Raw genomic sequence first — 10,967 nt, 5'->3', positions numbered from 1 at the left:
AGTATGATGAGATATATTGATATGCCAATCTCCTTTTGGGGATTTGCATTAGAATCAGCTTTGTATATTCTGAATAGGATTCCATCAAAATTAGTTTCTTCCACACCTTATGAGATATGGCATGGAAGAAAACCAAGTCTTAAGCATGTTAAGATTTGAGGTTGTCCAGCTTATCTCAAAAAGCTTAACACTGATAAATTGAAAACCAGATCAGAAAAGGGTCGATTTGTTGGATATCCAAAAGATAGTTTTGGATATTATTTTTATTTGCCTACATCACAAAAGGTTGTGGTGAGTAGAGATGCCACATTTCTTGAACAACAGTTTGTCCAAAAAGGAGGCAAAGGAAGGCAAATAGATATAGATCAGATAGATATAGATCCATCTAGTCAACCTATACCCGTTGATGAAATATCTATAGTAGTTCCTCGTAGAACAACCAGGGTATCTCACCCACCAGTGAGATATGGTTTCCATTATGAACAAGAACAAGAGTTGTCTACTCATGAAGAAATAAATCATGGAGATGATTCACTCACCTATGAAGAAGCTATATCAGATATAGACTCTTCAAAATGGATTAATGCTATGAAATCTGATATTGATTCCATGTATAAGAATCGAGTTTGGGATCCTGTTGACCCACCTGAAGGTATTGTACCTATAGGGAACAAATAGGTTTTCAAGAAGAAAATTGGTTTTGATGGAAAGGTAGAGACCTATAAGGTAAGGCTAGTAGCGAAAGGGTTTCGCCAAAGGCAAGGAATCGACTAAGAGGAGACTTTCTCGCCTGTTGCCATGCTTAAATCAATTAGGATTCTATTAGCAATAGCTACATACTATGATTATGAGACTTGGCAGATGGATGTCAAAACACCTTTTTTCAATGGATACATTTAAGAAAACATTTTCATGGAACAACCTAGGGGTTTTGAATCCCAAGATGGTTCCAAGGTATGCAAGCTAAAGCAATCCATTTATGGGTTGAAGCAAGCTTCGAGGAGTTGGAACATCTGTTTTGATGAAGCCATTAAATCCTTTGGTTTTATAAAAAATGAAGATGAGCCATGTGTATATAAGAAGGTTAGTGATAGTGCTATCACTATCCTTTTGTCTTATATGTGGATGATATACTGTTAATGTGTAACACCCTCCTCGTAGCAACTCCGTACATTCTACTGTTCCGGTGACCAGTGTCGGTCCGGACAGCTAGAACGTCCGGAAAAATATTTAAACTAAGGTAAAGAACCATAATTAACTCAAATATTAATAAGAAAAATTTAGGAAAAATTTTAGAAATAAAATACAACCAAGTCAAATGAGCCATGCCTGCCGATGGGTAACTGTGAGGAAGTTGCAGTTCTTGCAACGAGGAGCCCTAGACCCGAGGGAAAAATTATAAAATAATTATTGGGACTCCGGTTCCTATGGCATTAGAATGCCAAGAAAATACCTAGAAAAATTTTTCAATCGGTACAGACAATTTTGACCCGTTAAGCCAAACGGAGGGCATTTTGGTCATTTTGCCTTCAGAGGTGATTTTTGGCCGACTTGTCCAGTTAAGTAAATAATTAATATGACATAAAATATGAATAAACATTACTAGAAATTAAATTGAAATTGAGTAGTGAAGAAAATCAAAGAAAAATCAAAGAAAAGCTCATTTATGACATCTTGATGATGTCATTTATAAATTATGACCAATCACAATTAAGCCATCATTTGACTAACTAATAAAGAGACTAAATGAAGACCAAATAACCAAAAATTACAGCAGCCATTCTTCTTCTTCTTCACCAAAACGTGACTTCTCCCCATCTCCCCCCATTGATGCACTCACCCAAGCTCCAAAACCTAGCCAATTACACCATAAAACCCCTATATGCCTTCATAAAACTTGGTCCTCACACCTAGAGCAAGCTTTGGACAGAAAAAAGAAAGGAAGAAAGTGAAGTTTTGAAGTCTTAGAAGTGGCTCCATTCAAGGTTAGTGCACATATGTATTTAAAACACATTAATTCCATGTTAGAGATGTGTAATAGGTAAGAAATTGTGGAATAAATGAACCAAACCCATGTGTATGAATGCCATGAATTTCGGCAGCCATATTGAAGGAATAGAAATGAGGGTTTTGTTGGACTTAGAGTGGATTAGAAATGATGTTTAAGATACATATACACAAGGATAATAAATTGGTAGGCTAACTAAGGCATCTTGTAGAAAACATAAGGTGAAGCTAGGGTTTTGGGGGAGTGAAAATTGATTTGGCTTATGAAATTGTTAGAGCACATTTTAATGGTCAATTAGTGACCATTTTAGGTAAGTTGACCATATTATGGACTGAAAAATAGGATTGCAGAGTGAAGTTGTAGGCTGCCCTAGGACAGCAGCAGAGGGACTGAAAATTCAGTCCACTTGCACTGCCATAACTTGGGCTGTGTTGGTCCAATTGGTGTTTGGCCAATTGGACATGAAACTAGGCTTATAATGACACATTTTTGCTGAAGAAACCATGCCCAAAAGACCAAAGCAAGAGGACCAAAACTTGGCCCCAATCCGGATACCCTGCAAACAGCCCCTGCAGAAATGACCAAATGAACAGTAACTGTTCATTTGGCCATAACTCACTGTAGATATGGTCAATTGACCTGAAATTTTTACAGCAACAAGATAAGATATATACAAACAACTTTGATGAAGGACACCAATCTAAATTATTCCATTAACCTAATCAAATCATTGAGCAAAGTGAAGTTTACTATACTGAGATTTCCAGAATTTTCATTTGAGCAGTAATGTTTGGATGGCTATAACTCCCTCTAGAAAACTCGGATTTAGGCGATTCTTGAACCGATGAAAACCTAAGGCATAGTAGAACATTTCATATGAAGAAAGTTAGGCCAAATTATGAACTTAACTTGATCAAATTACTGACCAAAATTAGACCAAAATCTGCCAAAACCCAAAAGTGCAGCATGAACAGTGCACGTAAACAGTAAAATTATTTTGGCCATAACTTGAGCTACAAAACTCCAAATGGAGTGATTCAAAAAAGGAAATTCAACTAGACAAAATAAGGAACAACTTTCATGTTTACCATTTCCTCAAATTCTCACTGTAAAAATAACAAATGGAATAGTAAAGATGAAGCATGAAAACTGAAAATTTTGCTCAATTAGCATTAAGCTTAAAAATGGTATTGGCAGCCAATACCAACAAGTTTGAAATACAAAATGTGGTATGTTTGAGGTGTTAAGACCAATACACCTATTTTTTATCCAAAAGTCAACATTTTTGTTGACCAATGAGGTGAATAGTGACACTAAAACCAAAAATTGGCAATTTTGCCAAAATGACCTAAGCTTTGAGAAAGTGACCAAAACCAACAAGTTTTGAATACAAAATGTGGTATGTTGGGAGTACTAAAACCAATGTACCTATTGTTTTTGTAAAATTCAACATTTTAGTTGACTAATAAAATGAATAGTGACATGAAAACTTGAAATTCAAAAATTGTGAAACTTAAAAGTGCAAAATGCCCCAGTAGGCCTAATGTGATTGGTTTGGATAGATTGGCATGCCAATAGGGTATTGCTTTAGCAGTACTGCGAAAGGCTTTATGCCGTATTCATGGCTTTTATGCCTGTCTGTATGGCTTTTATGCCCGATTATGTAATATCATGGCTTTTTAGCCATACTGACTGCATACATGATTGACGTTCTGCGTCCCATGGTATGACGGCCCGAGGCACCGTGGTGTCTAGTGCCAACGACCCGTTATCCAGTCCAGTCATTCAGTATAGGTTACTTGGGCATGGAAAAGTATAACTGTAATTGAACTGATTGTTAAAGAAAATACGAAAATTAAATATCAGGAATGATTACGATAGAATACAAAGAAACTCAAGATCATGAAGAAAATAATTAACGAAATGCATGAAGAAGTTAATATCATAAAACATGATTAGCCCTCCACTAAACAATAAGTTAGTAATTAGTCAATTCTTATGAACACAATAGCAAGGAAATTATTATTTTTATTTGCATATATTATATTTTCTTGTATTATTGGCACCACTAAGCTTTATGCTTAGCGCGTCACTTTTGCAACGCGTAGGTACTGAAGATTTGGACAGAGGGCCCGGTAGACCACAGATTGGGTAAGTCCATCCTGCAGCTCTGCATAGTGTCCGTGTCACCTCAACTTCTGCAGTGCATTGGTAGGACACTAGGTGTCATTTTGGCATTCTGTAATAAATTTTGATTTTCTCATATGTAATGAAACTTATGTAATGTATTTTGATTTTCATGTAAATAATGCAAATTTGTGTTTGTGAAAGGAAAAGTGAATACATAACTGTGACTTGTACATGATTATTACATGAGATGAATGAATGATTAAATGAATGGTGAAAAATGTTGAGATTTTGATATTGAAGTTTGAGAGGGATAAGATGATTGAATATGATCATAGGAAGTGTTTTTCACAGATTCCGAAGAACTGTTTTCTCTATTTATAGCTGGTATTCTGCCGGATTTTCTTTAAAAATTTCGGAACCTCAAATAAATTACAATTTCAATAAATGAATTATATTTCATAAGTTATTTTCAAAACTATGATAAAAATGAATTCAGATAAAATAGAGTGCTTCGGCACACTAAGTGGCATAACTTGCTCGGCTACACTGTAGTCGGGTAAGGGGTGTCACATTTAGTGGTATCAGAGCGCGGTTTAGGCGTTTCTGGACCTAGATAGATTGCATATCATGCATTGCATTCATAGGAGTCGAGGTGACACTATTGCGGATCTGTATTTCCCGTTTATTTTAGGTTAAGGTATGGAATAAGAGAGTGAAGAGACAATGAGATAGCGAATGGAGATGAGAAAGAGACTGTATTTAAGATGAAAAAGGATGAGTACATAATTGTTTGAGGATAGGATTGAGACTAAGGAGAAAGTGAAGTAGGATAACACGGAAAGGTGAAGAAATAAAGAGTTAGTAGCTCCTTAGCTATTTACATTGGATAAATTTCGAGGACGAAATTTAAATTAGAGGGGAAGAGTTGTAACACCCTCCTCGTAGCAACTCCGTACATTCTACTGTTCTGGTGACCAGTGTCGGTCCGGACAGCTAGAACGTCCGGAAAAATATTTAAACTAAGGTAAAGAACCATAATTAACTCAAATATTGTTAAGAAAAATTTAGGAAAAATTTTAGAAATAAAATACAACCAAGTCAAATGAGCCGGTGCCCAAGCGATGGGTAACCAGAGGGAAGTTGCGGTTCTCGCAACGAGGAGCCCTAGATCCGGGGGAAAAATTATAAAATAATTATTGAAACTCCAGAGAAGGGTCATTGAGGTTCCTATGGCATTAGAATGCCAAGAAAATACCTAAAAAAATTTTTCAATCGGTACAAACAATTTTGACCCGTTAAGCCAAATGGAGGGCATTTTGGTCATTTCGCCTTCAGAGGTGATTTTTGGCTGACTTGTCCAGTTAAGTAAATAATTATTATGACATAAAATATGAATAAACATTACTAGAAATTAAATTGAAATTGAGTAGTGAAGAAAAGAAAAGAAAAATCAAAGAAAAGCTCATTTATGACATCTTGATGATGTCATTTATAAATTATGACCAATCACAATTAAGCCATCATTTGACTAACTAATAAAGAGACTAAATGAAGACCAAATAACCAAAAATTACAGTAGCCATTCTTCTTCTTCTTCACCAAAACGTGACTTCTCCCCATCTCCCTCCATTGATGCACTCACCCAAGCTCCAAAACCTAGCCAATTACACCATAAAACCCCTATATGCCTTCATAAAACTTAGTCCTCACACCTAGAGCAAGCTTTGGACAGAAAAAAGAAAGGAAGAAAGTGAAGTTTTGAAGTCTTAGAAGTGGCTCCATTCAAGGTTAGTGCACATATGTATTTAAAACACATTAATTCCATGTTAGAGATGTGTAATAGGTAAGAAATTGTGGAATAAATGAACCAAACCCATGTGTATGAATGCCATGAATTTCGGTAGCCATATTGAAGGAATAGAAATGAGGGTTTTGTTGGACTTAGAGTGGATTAGAAATGATGTTTAAGATACATATACACAAGGATAATAAATTGGTAGGCTAACAAAGGCATCTTGTAGAAAACATAAGGTGAAGCTAGGGTTTTGGGGGAGTGAAAATTGATTTGGCTTATGAAATTGTTAGAGCACATTTTAATGGTCAATTAGTGACCATTTTAGGTAAGTTGACCTTATTATGGACTGAAAAATAGGATTGCAAAGTGAAGTTGTAGGCTGCCCTAGGACAGCAGCAGAGGGACTGAAAATTCAGTCCACTTGCACTGCCATAACTTGGGTTGTGTTGGTCCAATTGGTGTTTGGCCAATTGGACATGAGACTAGGCTTATAATGACACATTTTTGCTGAAGAAACCATGCCCAAAAGACCAAAGCAAGAGGACCAAAACTTGGCCCCAATCCGGATACCCTGCAAACAGCCCCTGCTGAAATGACCAAATGAATAGTAACTGTTCATTTGGCCATAACTCACTGTAGATATGGTAAATTGACGTGAAATTTTTACAGCAACAAGATAAGATATAGACAAACAACTTTGATGAAGGACACCAATCTAAATTATGCCATTAACCTAATCAAATCATTGAGCAAAGTGAAGTTTACTATACTGAGATTTCCAGAATTTTCATTTGAGCAGTAATGTTTGGATGGCTATAACTCCCTCTAGAAAACTCGGATTTAGGCGATTCTTGAACCGATGAAAACCTAAGGCATAGTAGAACATTTCATATGAAGAAAGTTAGGCCAAATTATGAACTTAACTTGATCAAATTACTGACCAAATTTGGACCAAAATCTGCCAAAACCCAAAAGTGCAGCATGAACAGTGCACGTAAACAGTAAACTTATTTTGGCCATAACTTGAGCTACAAAACTCCAAATGGAGTGATTAAAAAATGGAAATTCAACTAGACAAAATAAGGAACAACTTTCATGTTTACCATTTCCTCAAATTCCCACTGTAAAAATAACAAATGGAACAGTAAAGATGAAGCATGAAAACCGAAAATTTTGCTCAATTAGCATTAAGCTTAAAAATGGTATTGGCAGCCAATACCAACAAGTTTGAAATACAAAATGTGGTATGTTTGTGGTGTTAAGACCAATACACCTATTTTTTATCCAAAAGTCAACATTTTTGTTGACCAATGAGGTGAATAGTGACACTAAAACCAAAAATTGGCAATTTTGCCAAAATGACCTAAGCTTTGAGAGAGTGACCAAAACCAACAAGTTTTGAATACAAAATGTGGTATGTTGGGAGTACTAAAACCAATGTACCTATTGTTTTTGCAAAATTCAACATTTTAGTTGGCTAATGAAATGAATAGTGACATGAAAACTTGAAATTCAAAAATTGTGAAACTTAAAAGTGCAAAATGCCCCAGTAGGCCTAATGTGATTGGTTTGGATAGATTGGCATGCCAATAGGGTATTGTTTTAGCAGTACTGCGAAAGGCTTTATGCCGTATTCATGGCTTTTATGCCTGTCTGCATGGCTTTTATGCCCGATTATGTAATATCATGGCTTTTTAGCCATACTGACTGCATACATGATTGACGTTCTGCGTCCCATGGTATGACGGCCCGAGGCACCGCGGTGTCTAGTGCCAACGACCCGTTATCCAGTCCAGTCATTCAGTATATGTTACTTGGGCATGGAAAAGTTTAACTGTAATTGAACTGATTGTTAAAGAAAATACGAAAATTAAATATCAGGAATGATTACGATAGAATACAAAGAAACTCAAGATCATGAAGAAAATAATTAACGAAATGCATGAAGAAGTTAATATCATAAAACATGATTAGCCCTTGACTAAACAATAAGTTAGTAATTAGTCAATTCTTATGAACACAATAGCAAGGAAATTATTATTTTTATTTGCATATATTATTTTTTCTTGTATTATTGGCACCACTAAGCTTTATGCTTAGCGCGTCACTTTTGCAAAGCGTAGGTACTGAAGATTTGGACAGAGGGCCCGGTAGACCACAGATTGGGTAAGTCCATCCTGCAGCTCTGCATAGTGTCTGTGTCACCTCAATTTCTGCAGTGCATTGGTAGGACACTAGGTGTCATTTTGGCATTCTGTAATAAATTTTGATTTTCTCATATGTAATGAAACTTATGTAATGTATTTTGATTTTCATGTAAATAATGCAAATTTGTGTTTGTGAAAGGAAAAGTGAATACATAACTGTGACTTGTACATGATTATTACATGAGATGAATGAATGATTAAATGAATGGTGAAAATTGTTGAGATTTTGATATTGAAGTTTGAGAGGGATAAGATGATTGAATATGATCATAGGAAGTGTTTTTCACAGATTCCGAAGAACTGTTTTCTCTATTTATAGCCGGTATTCTGCCGGATTTTCTTTAAAAATTTCGGAACCTCAAATAAATTACAATTTCAATAAATGAATTATAATTCACAAGTTATTTTCAAAACTATGATAAAAATGAATTCAGATAAAATAGAGTGCTTCGGCACACTGAGTGGCATAACTTGCTCGGCTACACTGTAGTCGGGTAAGGGGTGTCACATTTAGTGGTATCAGAGCGCGGTTTAGGCGTTTCTGGACCTAGATAGATTGCATATCATGCATTGCATTCATAAGAGTCGAGGTGACACTATTGCGGATCTGTATTTCCCGTTTATTTTAGGTTAAGGTATGGAATAAGAGAGTGAAGAGACAATGAGATAGCGAATGGAGATGAGAAAGAGACTGTATTTAAGATGAAAAAGGATGAGTACATAATTGTTTGAGGATAGGATTGAGACTAAGGAGAAAGTGAAGTAGGATGACACGGAAAGGTGAAGAAATAAAGAGGTAGTAGCTCCTTAGCTATTTACATTGGATAAATTTCGAGGACGAAATTTAAATTAGAGGGGAAGAGTTGTAACACCCTCCTCGTAGCAACTCCGTACATTCTACTATTCTGGTGACCAGTGTCGGTGCGGATAGCTAGAACGTCCGGAAAAATATTTAAACTAAGGTAAAGAACCATAATTAACTCAAATATTATTAAGAAAAATTTAGGAAAAATTTTAGAAATAAAATACAACCAAGTGAAATGAGCCGGTGCCCAAGCGATGGGTAACCAGAGGGAAGTTGCGGTTCTCGCAACGAGGAGCCCTAGATCCGGGGGAAAAATTATAAAATAATTATTGGGACTCCAGAGAAGGGTCATTGAGGTTCCTATGGCATTAGAATGCCAAGAAAATACCTAGAAAAATTTTTCAATCGGTACAGACAATTTTGACCCGTTAAGCCAAATGGAGGGCATTTTGGTCATTTCGCCTTCAGAGGTGATTTTTGGCTGACTTGTCCAGTTAAGTAAATAATTATTATGACATAAAATATGAATAAACATTACTAGAAATTAAATTGAAATTGAGTAGTGAAGAAAAGAAAAGAAAAATCAAAGAAAAGCTCATTTATGACATCTTGATGATGTCATTTATAAATTATGACCCATCACAATTAAGCCATCATTTGACTAACTAATAAAGAGACTAAATGAAGACCAAATAACCAAAAATTACAGCAGCCATTCTTCTTCTTCTTCACCAAAACGTGACTTCTCCCCATCTCCCTCCATTGATGCACTCACCCAAGCTCCATAACCTAGCCAATTACACCATAAAACCCCTATATGCCTTCATAAAACTTGGTCCTCACACCTAGAGCAAGCTTTGGACAGAAAAAAGAAAGGAAGAAAGTGAAGTTTTGAAGTCTTAGAAGTGGCTCCATTCAAGGTTAGTGCACATATGTATTTAAAACACATTAATTCCATGTTAGAGATGTGTAATAGGTAAGAAATTGTGGAATAAATGAACCAAACCCATGTGTATGAATGCCATGAATTTCGGTAGCCATGTTGAAGGAATAGAAATGAGGGTTTTTTTGGACTTAGAGTGGATTAGAAATGATGTTTAAGATACATATACACAAGGATAATAAATTGGTATGCTAATTAAGGCATCTTGTAGAAAATATAAGGTGAAGCTAGGGTTTTGGGGGAGTGAAAATTGATTTGGCTTATGAAATTGTTAGAGCACATTTTAATGGTCAATTAGTGACCATTTTAGGTAAGTTGACCATATTATGGACTGAAAAATAGGATTGCAAAGTAAAGTTGTAGGTCGCCCTAGGAAAGCAGAGGGACCAAAATTCAGTCCACTTGCACTGCCATAACTTGGGCTGTGTTGGTCCAATTGGTGTTTGGACAATTGGACATGAAACTACGCTTATAATGGCACATTTTTTCTGAAGAAACCATGCCCAAAAGACCAAAGCAAGAGGACCAAAACTTGGCCCCAATCCGGATACCCTGCAAACAGCCCCTGCAGAAATGACCAAATGAACAGTAACTGTTCATTTGGCCATAACTCACTGTAGATATGGTCAATTGACCTGAAATTTTTACAGAATCAAGATAAGATATAGACAAACAACTTTGATGAAGGACACCAATCTAAATTATGCCATTAACCTAATCAAAGCATTGAGCAAAGTGAAGTTTACTGTACTGAGATTTCCAGAATTTTCATTTGAGCAGTAATGTTTGGATGGCTATAACTCCCTCTAGAAAACTCGGATTTAGGCGATTCTTGAACCGATGAAAACCTAAGGCATAGTAGAACATTTCATATGAAGAAAGTTAGGCCAAATTATGAACTTAACTTGATCAAATTACTGACCAAAGTTGGACCAAAATCTGCCAAAACCCAAAAGTGCAGCATGAACAGTGCACGTAAACAGTAAACTTATTTTGGCCATAACTTGAGCTACAAAACTCCAAATGGAGTGATTAAAAAAAGGAAATTCAACTAGACAAAATAAGGAACAACTTTCATG

Source organism: Hevea brasiliensis, chromosome 4 (genome assembly GCF_030052815.1).
Source record: "Hevea brasiliensis isolate MT/VB/25A 57/8 chromosome 4, ASM3005281v1, whole genome shotgun sequence".
Taxonomy (NCBI): domain Eukaryota; kingdom Viridiplantae; phylum Streptophyta; class Magnoliopsida; order Malpighiales; family Euphorbiaceae; genus Hevea; species Hevea brasiliensis.
Note: the sequence above shows the minus strand (reverse complement) of the source record.